At 35.9% G+C, this 15,958-nt stretch overlaps 1 pseudogene; it reads right to left on the bottom strand.

The window, feature by feature from the left end:
- Positions 1 to 4,397: 4,397 nt before the first annotated feature.
- Positions 4,398 to 8,341, bottom strand: LOC122724629 (annotated as a pseudogene).
- Positions 8,342 to 15,958: the final 7,617 nt, after the last annotated feature.

The following is a 15,958-nucleotide window of genomic DNA, read 5'->3' as shown; positions in this document are numbered from 1 at the left end:
TTTGGTTACTTGTATTTAAGCTAAACTAGGATTTTTAGTACTATACAAAGATGCTATTTTGATATATAACATCATCTTTTACTCTTGATTAATTTTGGGAGCCTGAAAACATTTTTCTTATTGCATTTCAACCATAAACATATGTAGCTAAATTCTCTTTTTAGTTGCAGGATAATTGAAGTTTTAGTTCATTTAGTTGTGAGATCTAATTGGTTTTATTATTTTCTTAATGTTTCTTGGTATTTATATTGTTTTTGTACCTATTATTTATTATTGTTCTATTGATTGTAGCATTAAGGTGTCATTGCTCAATCAATAGGATAATATATTATTATTCAAGTTGATTAAATTCATAATTATTTTAGTTTAATATGAAAGTAGTGGTGAATTAGTTTAAGTAAAGCCTTCCTAAGGAACAAAATAATCAGACTAAAATGAATCGAGCTTTTGTGTTATTAGTTAGAATCAGGTTCTTCTAATTCCTCATGTAGTAATTGGATTAAATTATAATAGCGTCTCCTACTACTTTTCAAAAGCTAAAGCTAGTTAACGAACATCTCTTAGCTAGTTTAAAAATTAAGATTGAGTGACTAAAGTTTCTTCGACATCTATAACTATTTTGTCTATAAATAATTAGAAATTATTTTTGCATCTATGATCAGCCAATAAGACTAAAACTGGGATTAAACTTTCAGTAAATCAATCTCATATTGATTTTCTCGCTTAAATCTAATTACTTTACTTCTTTTAGTTGGTTTAGGTTAATTCTCATTGAAGTAATTTTTAATTCCTTGCTTTTTAAAACTCCCATTTTATTTTTATTTTTATTTTGTCTTGCAAGTGAATTAACTTCCTTCCAATCTCTATAGGACAAACCCTGCTCACCACTATCGCAATTTATTTTGATTTAGAAAAGTAGAAATTTATTTTTGGTGGCCTCGACACCTACTAAATCTTAGCGCCATTGCTAAGATATAGTTTTAATTGTTTTAGTAATTCTTTTGAATGGCACATTCTAATCCTTTGGGTAGACTCAACTTCAAACAAGGAATCGAGAAAACCGTGAGGAGGTTGAGAAAAGAGATCAAATCGAGATACAAAAATGTTTCATCCTCCAAGTCTAACAAAGAGGTATTGGTTGCTGTCGAGGGAACAAATCATGGGCACAGAAGAAACAATATCTGACCCAAACAATTCTTTTAATGAATTTGAAATTGAGAAAAATATGGCTAATAAGCAAGCAATCAATGATGTCAACAATGTTGTTGATTCCCAACCACTTTGTATCAACTATTAAGAACTAAGTGCAACACTTAAGCTAAAGTCATGATTGATTTATCTACTCCTTATCTTTTGAGGACGTGAAACGGAAGATCCTCATGGGTGCTTGAGTTCCGTATTGCATGCTCCAATATGAGACATAATGAGTTTTCGAAGAACATATTAAGCTGAGGGCCTTTCATTTCTCATTAGTTGATGATGCAAAAGATAGTTACATTACCCACCTTTAGGCTCAGTCACCACATGAGGAGAGAGGGCCAAATTATTTTTGGACCAACTTTTCTTACTTTTAGAGTATCTGCAATTAAATATTAAATTTAAAGAAGCAAGAAAAGGAATACATAAACAAGATCATGAAAAATGTTGAGCCTGTAGCTATCATCTGCATTTTAATTCGACTCTAAGTATAATGTCCTTCTTAATTCTTCTGAGCCTGTAGCTGATTTGACTTTATTTTTTCTATTCAAATGAAATTTATCTTTTAAATTTATTATTTGTTATGTTCTTTTTTAATTTTAAATTAATTGTTACATGAATAAGTTATATTTTATTTACTATATATGTTGTATAATTAATTAATACTTTTTCTATTTCAACAAAAAATAACTTAATATATACCCATATTATTTATTTTATATAGGAAAATTAGTATGAGAAGTCAAAATTTGTAAGTCTTTCTGATTGTATCCAAATATTTAATTCTTAAAACTAAAGGCCAAATACCAAACATTTATTTATTGATTTTATCTAAATTTAAAAATTAAAGCTGGGAAAGTGTTTATATTTGCATGGTATAACACGTGTCATTCTTTATTATGTTTTCGTGGTCTGACATGCCATATAGAATAACTATTTTTTCTCTAAGTAAGCTTGTTGGTATGAAAATCCAAACATTCTATGCCATTTTATAATTTAATCTAAAATCTTATTTTGTGGCACGGCATACCAAATTTTCAAACGTTTTAGCAATTTTTAATCAAAGGGTATTGTTATAATTTTTCATATTAAAAATCTCGATTGTCAAATTTTTATTTTCTAATACATTTTTTTAAATAAATTATAGGAAAAAAAAGTAAAAATAGAATATATATTAGTGTTTTTCTATTGGACATTATGGAACATTAAAATCTTGTCTCTTGGCAGAGGGTGAGCTTACATGCTTTGTTTCTTATTTGATGAGTATACTATGGCGTAGGGAATTCAGGCTTCAACATAAAAGGAGATATAAGTGTTTTGGATGAGATTTAAGAAATTATAAAATATAATTTGTATTATAATAAAATTTTCAAAACATTTGATAATTTGGCATGTTGTATTGAGAATTAAAGTTTTGGGAACAACTAGAAATTATATTTAACCATTAAACCAAATATACCCTTATTCTCCTGTAAAACTGCTACATATAGTATTAGTCCTTCAATTCTATTCTTAATACAATTTAACTCGATTAATCCCATTAATATAGTATTATTTAATTTTGTAGAAAAAATATATATTTTTAGTCTATTTTTCCACTTCAATACAGAGAATATTTCTTTTCTATATATCATAAAAGACATATGAACAAACATTGTCTCTTTATATCTCAATATACACTTATATCTCCATACTAATTGAGATTAACTTATTGAATACCTTCACTAAAATTGCAATCTATTCAACACTTAAACTTATAAAAATGATAATAATTAAACACAAATTAGTCATATTATTGATGGTTTATTAAAAAAAAGTAAAAATTGATCATACATTTTGTTGGTTGTGCACTAATTCTTGCTAACAGTGTCATAAATTTTTATAAGTTGATAAAGTTAGAAGAATATATTGTTATTATTTTAATGAAAATTTGTAGCCCAATTAGCTAATTTTCAAGTACAGTTAATAATAAGTGAAACTATTTCTGACTTCTTTTTATAAATAATCCATTATATGGTTAATTTATATTTAATTTTTACAGTTTTTGTAAGATTAAGGATTCAATAGATTACAATTATATTTCAAGTATTTAAAGTATTTAACGGGCAAATATGGAACGTATATAAGCTCAATTAAGTCTTTATACTTTTACTCGAGAACCAAATAAGTCAAATTTAAATTTTAGGTCAATTGAGCCTCTGTACTATTATTCAAGGATCACATAAGCCATCATTTAATATAATATTATTTTTTAATAACAAAATATTTTTTTAATAATAATATTTTTTATATGATAAAACTTCATTTTTTTAATTTTAAAACTTATTTATTGTCTTAATATTTTTTAAATTTTATGGTAACTAAAAAAACTAAGTTTAATATTTTTCAAATTATAAAAAAATATTTTATTATTAAAACATAATATTATATTATATTGTTAGGACTTATTTGGTCCGCAACAAAAATACAAGGACTTAATTGGTCCTAAATTTTGAATTGCGCTTATTTGGTCTTGAGGAAAAGTATATAGACTTAATTGAACTTATTTCTAATATGAAATAATATAGTAGTGTAAGTGTAATTTTCTATAATATAACGTATTCAACATATGTCAACTATAAGATAAAAAATAATTTACAGCCACTAATTATTTTTCCTCTCTCTCTCAAAATTCACTCAACTCAACCATTCACAATTTAGCCTAAGTGCATGCTACCCTATTTCCGTTGATTATTCTCCTTTTGTAATTGACTATTAGTTAAAAATAAGTTAAACTTAAACCCTTTGAATAATTTCTTCCTCATAAAAATTCTACTTAAAACTTTTTAAAACAAAATTTAAACAGTAATAAACTTTCTATTTTATTTTGAACTGCTAATTTTATTTAAATTAGCATCAACACCATATATGATAATGGGTTATATTATTAGCTTCAAACAACGGATAAAATTAATCATAATTTTGCTATGTAAAATAGAATGCCGCATAATAAAATATATTAGCAAATTTTTTTTTTAAAAAAATAGCAATATTTGATTTCTTTTTTTATCAGTTAAAAAATTGTAACAACAAGGTATGATTAAAAAAATAATAAATAATTTTTTTCTCAATAATTGTCGGATATTAATAGTAGGAGAGCCCTTAATGTTCCTCTATATATAATTAACCACAAAAAAATATGTAACAGTAGATGTGACTTTCTATTTGCATCCCTCTGGAATCTTCCCTACAATTGTTGGCTTAACATCAATGCATTCAGATTTTGCTGGGCCTTCAGGACCACTATATGTCAAGTCAATGTTCGCAAGTTCCACTTTTTCACATGGGACTCCACTGCTGCATATAAGTTGAACGGTAAGAGCAGTTGCAGAAGTTCCCTTTATATTTTTGAAGCTAACATCACTAATCTTCACTTTAGATGGTTCCTGGAAAAAAAAAAGTGAAGAAATAATTATTTATACAAACAATAAGTAATTATCATATAATAATATATTGTTTTGGAACAGTTATCACCTTTTTATTGCATTTGTTCCATGGACAATACATTTGATCTACAATAATAGGATTGGAGACATTTTCCATAGTAATATCTTGGAAATGAATATTAGTTGCAGTATTAGGAAACATTGCAGGCCAAGTTTTAATTCTAACACCATTAGTTGTACCGGTGAGTGTGCAATCGGAAACAGTAATTCCGAAAACAGGATCTTCATTCTCATACTTCCCCAAGCTCCCTATGCTGATGCCATGACCAGGTCCACATGCCACTTTTGTGATTTTTAGATTTTCGGTTCCATCACCAATAGAGATACAATCATCACCCGTGCCTATTTTGGCATTAGATATAGTCACTCCCTTTGATCGCCCAATATGAATTCCATCCGTATTAAGGCTACCTTCAGGTGTACTGACTTTGAAGCCTTCAAATGTGAAGTCATCACATCCCAATACATTGACGTGAAAGTACTTGCTATTAAGAGACGTTATGTCACGAACTAAGCCTTTGGTAATGAAGTTAAACCTTATATTCTGATGAAAAATGTAAAGCAATAAAAGCATTTTAGAAAAGTTTTGGTACGTAATTACAATTTATGGTAAATTTAAATTAGTAACATTTTGTAATATCATGTAAACTAAAAAAAAAGTACCATAGGATGTTTCTTGCAACTTTTTGGATCTTTGTCACAAGATACTCCCTTCCATGCAACTTGTCATTGACCATCTAAAGTTCCTTTTCCAGACAGTGTGAATTGATCAATATGGTTAAAATTAAACCAACCATCCCCCCCTGTAAGCTCTGGTGGGGCTTGCACGGTTCCCTGAACTTCTACCTCTATTGCCCCTTTGCAAGGACCTGTAACATTCACTATACCTGCCAAGAATTTCCCTGCTGGAATCAATATTTTGCTAGATCCTGCTGCTGCGCAAGCCTCTTTCCAAGCATCTGCTATAGCCTAAAAGATAAAGGAAAGCGAAAGGTAAGAATTTTAAGTTTAGCTAATATCCTTATAATACCCGGCTAGATTCCGGCATCGGAATCTCTACCTTCCGGCGGAATCTCCGTTGGAATCTAGAATTCTGAAGATGCCAGAGGCTTCTAGAGGGGTAAAATGTGTTTCTAAAATATTTTCACTTGATTTCATGGTTTTAAAGGGAAATGAATTGAGTTTTGAAAAGAAAAGACCAAGGAGGCAATTGCCAGGTTCGGCCGCCGAAAGTGAAGTTCGGCCGCCGAACATGGAAAGGCTTCGGGAGCGCCTTTGGCCTCCGAAAGTCTTGTTTGAACGAGACAAGGTTCGGCCGCCGAAAGTCAAGTTCGGCCGCCGAACATGCATGAGTTTAGGGGGCACGTTAGGCTGCCGAAGGTCTTTGACCAGGCCACCTATAAAAGGCCCTCAGATCGGAAATGGGTGAGTTTTCTCCCCATTCTCGAGCTCAGGTGAGTTTTTGTCCTCCCTTGGTCGTTTTCATGTTTTTCTTCATCTCCTTCAAGTTTTCATGAGTTTTACGTTTGTTTTGAAGAGTTTTAAGCTTGGATCAAGGTTTGGAGAGCTTGAAGACTTTAAGAGTTTGGGCCCTCCACACCTCAAGCATTGGGTCGCACCAACCCTCGATCTACAAGAGGTAAGTGTAGATCTTTGCTTTCCTAGTGTCCTTTGAAGTTTTATGAAAGTTTTAATGGTGTTTTAATGGGTAGATATGCATGTATAGGTTTTTGTGGGTTATGCCCAATGTATGTTATGTGGTGTTGTGTTGGTAGGTTTAAGCTAGTTTCTTTGCTCCTATATGCTTGTGGGAGTGTGTATGCATGTTTGGGAGAGAGTATGTGAGGTTTAGGTTGGTTTTGGGGGGTTGGGGGGCTGGTATGCTCGAGAAGCTGAGTTCTGCCCTTCTGGGAAGAACTCAGGTTCGGCCGCCGAAGGTGGTTTCGGCCGCCGAACATGTCTTTGGATGCATGGTTTGGCCGCCTAACCTTGCCCCCGAAAGTTGAGTGTTGGCTTGAAAGCAGACTTTCGGCTGCCGAAGGTAATGTTCGGCCGCCGAAAGTGCCTGACTTTCGTCTCTGGAGTGGGACTTTCGGCCGCCGAAGGTGCCGCCGAAGGTGCCCGAGTTTCGTCTCTGGAGGAAGGGTTCGGCCGCCGAAGGTGCCGCCGAAAGTGCCCTGTCCAGCCTTTTCAAGGTTGTTTTCTATGCATGTTTTGAGGATGTTTTAGGGGGATTTTTGGGGAGATGTTTATGTCTATGTTAGAGTTGTTTGGTACCTCATGTGAGTCCATCTGTGTAGGATCGGACCTGAGACATCGAGGTGTCTAGCTTCAGTGCTAGTTGGCCCAGTAGAGTTAGCTGAGCAGTGGCTTCAGGTGAGTAGAACCAACTTTGCATGTTTTAAATTGATGATTAAAGGTAATGACAGTATGAGCATAAGACACGCATCATGAATGCCATGTTATGTAATAGGACGATTGCATTAGATTCACGAATATGGTGCATTGCATTATTTACTGATAGTGGGGATTGGACCAAGGCAACATCAATAGCCCACGATCTGTCATGGCAGTGAAAATCCTGTGTGAGTTCCTATGGGAATCGGGTGCCGACAGAGGGAGTTTTGAGGTCATGTCTAATCCGAGATGTGGAATGTTTGTGCTGTGACACATATCATGAAAGCATGTAATGAATGAATGAACTGTTTTATCCGTTTCTACTCACTGGGCTCTTGTAGCTCATCCCTTTCCCTTAACCCCAATTTTGCAGGGCCAGATCTAAGGTAAGCCAGAGTAAGTCAGAGTAAGCTATGGGGAAAGCAGAGTTTAAGCATGGGTTGCCGTGTTTTGATGTAATAGTATAGCTTAGTTTATGTACAGGAAAAAGCATGTATATGTTAAGTAAGCTGGATATAAAGAGATGTTATGTTTGTATGCTTGAATAGGATAGTAGTGGACATGATGTATATAAAGGATATGATATGATGATGTATGTACAGAATTAAATGAAAAGCTAGAGGATGGAAAGTATCGTATGTCATGTGATGTATAGAGTTGTGCTTGATCTTAGAGTTGGTTGATCCCTTAGTTTACATGATCTTAAGAAAATGTCTTTATATTAAAGAGTTAAAGGTTTTCATGACGTGAAATGTTTTAATGTTATGAGATTTGAATGGCCCGTGAGGGAAGAAAGGGTTTCAATCCCTTGACCCAAAGCAGACATGGTTTTAAAGCAAGCTTGATGACCCATCTGGTATGAGGTTCTATGTTTTCATGCATAGGTCAAGCAGAGGTAAGGAAAACAAGTTTAAAGGTTTTTCTCAAACAAAAGCTTAAGTTTTCAAGAAAAGTTTGATCGTGTATGGGATTAAACCAGAAGTTTAGCATGTCTTGTGGCTTGCTACGGGTCCCGGCGGCCTTAAGCCGATCTGGATCCTAGCGCCGGGCAGTTTGGAGCCGTTACAGAGTAGTATCGGTTTCCGGGCTGTTACAATCCTAATATTCATGGGTGAATTATATGTTTATACCTTACTTGCATCTGCTTTTCCATCAGGTGCTGCACCAAATTTTGTTATATCAAAAACAGCTGGCTGTGCTTGAACAAGAGAGAAATTTATGAACAATAGAGATACAATTGAGAAAATTATTTTAGTATCCATTATTTTTTTTGTTTCCTCCCTTCTTTTATTTTTAATAAAGATTTTAGAATGATGGATTGATTTATCTTTCTACATGCTGCTTTATAAGGCTAAAATTTACCAAATTTAACTAAATACTAATAGTATTTTATATATTTGGTATTAAGCAATTTTTTTAGAACCTCTGTATTTGGAAACGTTGAATATTCTAAGCTAAAATTAGATTCCCAAAATGTACCATAGGCTATATCATCCAAATCTCATGTTGTGGTTATGATGACATGTAGATAATTTCTCATGTAATTCTTAAAGCTAAAGATTATTTGTTAGAGAAAGAGTTATGATTTTTTTTCACTTTTGATGTTTTAGTAAGATAATAAAGGACTGAAGAATAAAAAGAGAAAAATTATGTCTAGACTCTGAATTATGAAATTAAAGGAGTCATGGGCGTAATGAAAGACACAAGGAAATAAGGAACAAAGTCTTGCTTAAACTCTAAGTCTCAGATGCACTACGTTATGGGCATAACATATCTAACGAAAGAAATTAGAGTCTAATTCCATATTTGACACACAATTTGATGATCCTTATCCGCAAAAACATATCAAACTCAATTGTTTTAGGAAAAATAAAGCACAAAATGTAAGTGAAATCATGGATATACCTAAATACACTTTTCCATCTAATTTTGGTTACTTGTATTTAGGCTAAACTAGGATTTTTAGTACTACACAAAGATGCTATTTTGATGTACAACATCATCTTTTACTCTTGATTAATTTTGGGAGCCTGAAAACATTTTTCTTATTGCATTTCAACCATAAACATATGTAGCTAAATTCTCTTTTTAGTTGAAGGATAATTGAAGTTTTAGTTCATTTAGTTTTGAGATCTAATTGGTTTTATTATTTTCTTAATGTTTCTTGGTATTTATATTGTTTTTGTACCTATTATTTATTATTGTTCTATTGATTGTAGCATTAAGGTGTCATTGCTCAATCAATAGGATAATATATTATTATTCAAGTTGATTAAATTCATAATTATTTTAGTTTAATATGAAATTAGTGGTGAATTAGTTTAAGTAAAGCCTTCCTAAGGAACAAAATAATCAGAGTAAAATGAATCGAGCTTTTGTGTTATTAGTTAGAATCAGGTTCTTCTAATTCCTCATGTAGTAATTGGATTAAATTATAATAGCGTCTCCTACTACTTTTCAAAAGCTAAAGCTAGTTAACGAACATCTCTTAGCTAGTTTAAAAATTAAGATTGAGTGACTAAAGTTTCTTCGACATCTATAACTATTTTATCTATAAATAATTAGAAATTATTTTTGCATCTATGATCAACCAATAAGACTAAAACTGAGATTAAACTTTCAGTGAATTAATCTCATATTGATTTTCTCGCTTAAATCTAATTACTTTACTTCTTTTAGTTGGTTTAGGTTAATTCTCATTGAAGTAATTTTTAATTCCTTGCTTTTTAAAACTCCCATTTTATTTTTATTTTTATTTTGTCTTGCAAGTGAATTGACTTCCTTCCAATCTCTATAGGACAAACCCTGCTCACCACTGTCGCAATTTAGTTTGATTTAGAAAAGTAGAAATTTATTTTTGGTGGCCTCGACACCTACTAAATCTTAGTGCCATTGCTAAGATATAGTTTTAATTATTTTAGTAATTCTTTTGAATGGCACATTCTAATCCTTTGGGTAGACTCAACTTCAAACAAGGAATCGAGAAAACCGTGAGGAGGTTGAGAAAAGAGATCAAATCGAGATACAAAAATGTTTCATCCTCCAAGTCTAACAAAGAGGTATTGGTTGCTGTCGAGGGAACAAATCATGGGCACAGAAGAAACAATATCTGACCCAAACAATTCTTTTAATGAATTTGAAATTGAGAAAAATATGGCTAATAAGCAAGGAATCAATGATGTCAACAATGTTGTTGATTCCCAACCACTTTGTATCAACTATTAAGAACTAAGTGCAACACTTAAGCTAAAGTCATGATTGATTTATCTACTCCTTATCTTTTGAGGACGTGAAACGGAAGATCCTCATGGGTGCTTGAGTTCCGTATTGCATGCTCCAATATGAGACATAATGAGTTTTCGAAGAACATATTAAGCTGAGGGCCTTTCATTTCTCATTAGTTGATGATGCAAAAGATAGTTACATTACCCACCTTTAGGCTCAGTCACCACATGAGGAGAGAGGGCGAAATTATTTTTGGACCAACTTTTCTTACTTTTAGAGTATCTGCAATTAAATATTAAATTTAAAGAAGCAAGAAAAGGAATACATAAACAAGATCATGAAAAATGTTGAGCCTGTAGCTATCATCTGCATTTTAATTCGACTCTAAGTATAATGTCCTTCTTAATTCTTCTGAGCCTGTAGCTGATTTGACTTTATTTTTTCTATTCAAATGAAATTTATCTTTTAAATTTATTATTTATTATGTTCTTTTTTAATTTTAAATTAATTGTTACATGAATAAGTTATATTTTATTTACTATATATGTTGTATAATTAATTAATACTTTTTCTATTTCAACAAAAAATAAATTAATATATACCCATATTATTTATTTTATATAGGAAAATTAGTATGAGAAGTCAAAATTTGTAAGTCTTTCTGATTTTATCCAAATATTTAATTCTTAAAACTAAAGACCAAATACCAAACATTTATTTATTGATTTTATCTAAATTTAAAAATTAAAGCTGGGAAAGTGTTTATATTTGCATGGTATAACACGTGTCATTCTTTATTATGTTTTTGTGGTCTGACATGCCATATAGAATAACTATTTTTTCTCTAAATAGGCTTGTTGGTATGAAAATCCAAACATTCTATGCCATTTTATAATTTAATCTAAAATCTTATTTTGTGGCACGGCATACCAAATTTTCAAACGTTTTAGCAATTTTTAATCAAAGGGTATTGTTATAATTTTTCATATTAAAAATCTCGATTGTCAAATTTTTATTTTCTAATACATTTTTTTAAACAAATTATAGGAAAAAAAAGTAAAAATAGAATATATATTAGTGTTTTTCTATTGGACATTATGGAACATTAAAATCTTGTCTCTTGGCAGAGGGTGAGCTTACATGCTTTGTTTCTTATTTGATGAGTATACTATGGCGTAGGGAATTCAGGCTTCAACATAAAAGGAGATTCGTTTGGTCCCTCATTTGAGTCCACCTGTGTAGGAACGGACTAGAGGAACCCCAGAGAGCAGTAGTGAGCACTGCTTCAGAACCTGTAGAGGTAGTACAAAGTCAACCAGAGGTGAGTGGAACTTCTCTTTTCAGAACTAAACTGCTTTGAGCATATATCATGCATCATAATGAGTCTAGTAGGATGATTGCATTAGTTTCACGAATATGCTGCATTGCATAATACGATGCGTATGAGGCTGTGGATAGACCAAGGCGACTCCAATAGCCCAAGCTCTATTATAAGACCTGGCCGGGCCAGGCAGCCATCTGTAGGTAAGACTTGACTAGATCAGGCAGCAGAGATAGTAAGACCTGGCTGGGCCAGGCAGGCAGAGTTGTAAGACCTAGCCGGGCCAGGCAGATTGAGGTTGTAAGACCTGGCTAGGCCAGGCATCCTTTCAGTGGGATTTTTGGTGGTCATGTCTATCCCTGAGATGATGTGTTGTTGTGCATTCCATGAGATCATTATTTTCAAATCATGTTTTATAGTTCTGCTCATTGGGCTTGTATAGCTCATCCCTCTCCCCTATCCCCCAGGTTTGCAGGTTCAGAGTTCAGAGGGAGTCCAGCAGGGTATGGAAGAAGAAGAGTTATGTAATAGTTAGTGTGGACATGTAATTGTAAAGAGATAGTGTACAATGTATAGACTTGTGCTTGACTTATAGAGTTGTAATCCCTTTTTGTATCCACATGATCATGTTATGTATGTTTTCTTTGATTGTGGATGTATATGAGATCACCAGGCTTACCATGATGAGTTATGAGTTATGAGATATAGTGCATGCACAGGTTAAGCCTTGGAGGAAAGAAAAGTTTTTATGAGTTGAGAGAAAATGTATGATCATGTGTGGGATTTCACAGGTACACAGACAGTATAGCAGGCTTACGACGGGTCCCGGCGACCTTAAGTCGATCTGGATCCTAGTGCCGGTAACAGTTCAGTTTCCGGGCTGTTACAGATTGGTATCAGAGCCCTAGGTTAACATGGTCGGACCTATAGAGATAGAGTTGGGCTCAGAGAGGGGTAGTTGGTCAAGCACAATAGGAAAACATGTCCACTAGGATAGGATGTGATGTCCTGTCTATATGATGATGTGCAATGCCATGATTCATGCATGTGCATTCTTTTATATGTGTTGCTTATGTGTTATGTTATGTGCTGTTTTCCAGAGAGTTAAGATGCGAGGAACTCGTCGATCCGTGAGATTGACTGGAGTCCCACCTGAAAGTGAGGGGACAGCTGCTCGTCCTCCTGCATTGCCAAGGGCAAGGACTCACAGGTCAAGCAGGGAGGGAACGTCAAGAGACCCTAGAAGGTCTTCTGACGAGAGCAGAAGAGGAGTAAACAGAGGGGGAAGATCAGAAGAAGAGAGAGCTCAGAGTAGAGATGAAAGTATGGGTGTTGGAAGGTCAGAAGAAGGTATGGGGGAGTCCCAGGGAGGCGCACAGGCCTCGGGGTTTGGCTATCCACCCTTTCCACAGGGCCCAGGGTATCTGATGGGAGGCACGTCGGATTACTCCAGCTTTGCCCCATATCCACCCTACATGCCATATATGCCCTATCCTTCCTTTTATCCACCATATCACATGTATCCACCCCCACCTTTTCATCCAAGTGCAACATCACCTGAATCCAGAGAAACAGTACCTCCACCACCACCACCTGAACCAGCAGTCCCTGTTGTTGAAGCACAACCTAGTTCTTCAGGGGGAAATAAGGTGAAGATGATGGAGTACTTAAAGTTGGATGCTCCTAAATTCAACACGGGAGATGATCCCTTTGAGTATCTCAGTGCAGTCAGAATGATAACAAGTGAGTTGGGAGCAGATGACAGTAGATCTATTGAGATGGCAGGGTTCACATTAAAATGCAAGAAAGCTAGAGAATGGTTCAAGAACTATGTGGACCCCAGAATAGACAGTATGACATGGGAAGAGTTCGCCAACGAATTTGCTGGGTGGGCTTTTCCTGACAGTTCCAGGGAGCTAAAGGTTATGGAGTTTGAGCAGTTGAGACAGACGGATGAGATGAGCGTTGATGAGTATACAGATAAGTTTCTGGAATTGTTACCATACGTGGGTCAGGCGTATGATACGGACCAGAAGAAGGCAAAGAGATATGCCACGAGGCTTCACCCCAGGTATTTCTCTTTGATTCTCCACGCGAAGAAGGAGAGTTTGCACTCCATTGTGGATGCTGCTAGGAAGATGGAGGCCAGTGCCATACTACAGGGAGTAGTCAAGCAACCAAAGGCACAGTCTTCTGGTGCTAAACCAGGTTCCTCCTCACAGAGTACAACAAGTGTGAGCAAGAAGAGATGGGATAAACTCAGAGGAAAAAGAGGCAAGTTCTGGAACAGGCTTAAGTCGGGTCTGGGAATGAGTAGCGGCTCCAGCGCTGGCACAGAGATGTCAGTTTGCAATAGGTGTGGGAGACCGCACAGAGGAGCTTGTTTGTTGGGATCTACAGCCTGCTATAGATGTGGGCAGGAGGGACATTATGCACGGGAATGTCCTCAGGCGACTTTGGTTACACCATCCCAGCAGATGACCTCAGGCAGTGTAGGACAGTCAGCAACTTCAGCCCGACCACCAAGCAGTGGCAGAGGTAGAGAAGAGGGGCAGCCTCTTTATCAGGGACGGGTTCCCGAGGTGCAGGTCCATCAGCTCAAGCACGGATTTTCACCATGACGCAACAGGAGGCAGACACTTCGAACACAGTGGTGTCAGGTACTCTCATCATTGGGTGTTTAGAGGTGTATGCTTTGATGGACCCCAATGCTTCTCACTCTTTCATTTCTTCTAGAGCCGCAGAGAGGTTGGGTCTGATGGTGTCCGAGTTAGAGTGTCCTCTTTGGGTCAGTGGACCCAAATGTGATCCATCTTTGGCAGAGTCAGTCTGTCGGTTCAGTCCAGTGTGCATAGAGGGTAGATACCTTCCAACTGACCTGGTGGTTCTAGAGTTGACAGATTTTGATGTCATTCTAGGGATGGATTGGTTATCTACGTATGATGCTACCCTGAACTGCAGGGACAAGGTAGTCCTTTTCAGAGACCAGGATGGGTCAGAGTGTGTTTTCAGAGGAGATAGGAGGGGGACACCTAAGGGTTTGATATCGGCCCTTCAGGCTCATAGGTTGTTGAGGAGGGGTTGTCAGGGGTTCCTAGCTCATGTGAGAGAGCTAGACAGTCGGGTTAGGGAACCTTCCTCAGTACCAGTGGTTAGAGAGTTCCCAGATGTGTTTCCTGAAGAGCTTCCAGGACTACCACCTGATAGGGAAATAGAGTTCGAGATTGAATTGATGCCTGGTACCAGACCAATCTCTATTCCTCCCTACAGGATGGCACCAGCAGAGCTGAGAGAGTTGAAAGAGCAGTTACAAGATTTGGTAGACAAGGGGTTCATCCGCCCGAGTACATCACCCTGAGGTGCTCCAGTACTGTTTGTCAGAAAGAAGGATGGATCTCTTCGACTTTGTATCGACTACAGGCAGTTAAACAAAGTCACTATCAAGAACAAGTATCCTTTACCCAGGATCGATGATCTATTCGACCAGCTGGCAGGAGCAGGGTATTTTTCTAAGATAGATCTGAGATCCGGATACCACCAGTTGAAGATCAGGGAAGGAGATGTATCCAAGACTGCGTTCAGAACCAGATATGGGCATTATGAGTTCCTGGTAATGCTGTTCGGGTTGACTAACGCCCCTGCAGCATTCATGGATCTCATGAACAGGGTTTTCAGGGAGTACTTGGATCATTTTTTGATCGTCTTTATCGATGATATCTTGGTGTACTCCAGGAATGCAGAAGAGCATACCCAGCATCTGAGGATAGTTTTGCAAACCTTAAGAGAGCATGGCTTGTATGCCAAGTTCTCCAAGTGTGAGTTCTGGCTAAGGAGCATTTCCTTTTTGGGACATGTAGTATCAGAGGAAGGTATAGCAGTAGATCCCAATAAGGTAAAGGCAGTAGCCAACTGGCCTATACCCACGACAGTGACAGAGATCAAGAGTTTTCTGGGTTTGGCAGGCTACTATCGGAGGTTCATGCAGGACTTTTCGAAGATAGCTGCTCCTATGACCAGACTGACCAGAAAGAATCAGAAGTTCGTATGGTCAGAGGAATGTGACGAGAGTTTTGAAGAGTTGAAGAGATGGTTGACTTCAGCACCGGTGTTAGCTCTGCCGATCAGTGATGAAGATTTCACAGTGTTCTGTGATGCATCCCGAGTGGGATTAGGTTGTGTGTTGATGCAGAATGACAGAGTGATAGCTTATGCTTCTAAACAGCTGAAGAAGCACGAGCTGAACTACCCGACACACGATCTTGAGATGGCAGCTGTTATCTTTGCACTTAAGATGTGGAGGCATTACCTCTATAGGGTAAAGTGTGAGATCTAT

The sequence above is a fragment of the Manihot esculenta genome, chromosome 9 (genome assembly GCF_001659605.2).
Source record: "Manihot esculenta cultivar AM560-2 chromosome 9, M.esculenta_v8, whole genome shotgun sequence".
NCBI classification, from domain to species: domain Eukaryota; kingdom Viridiplantae; phylum Streptophyta; class Magnoliopsida; order Malpighiales; family Euphorbiaceae; genus Manihot; species Manihot esculenta.
This window is presented reverse-complemented; position numbering and strand designations above follow the sequence as displayed.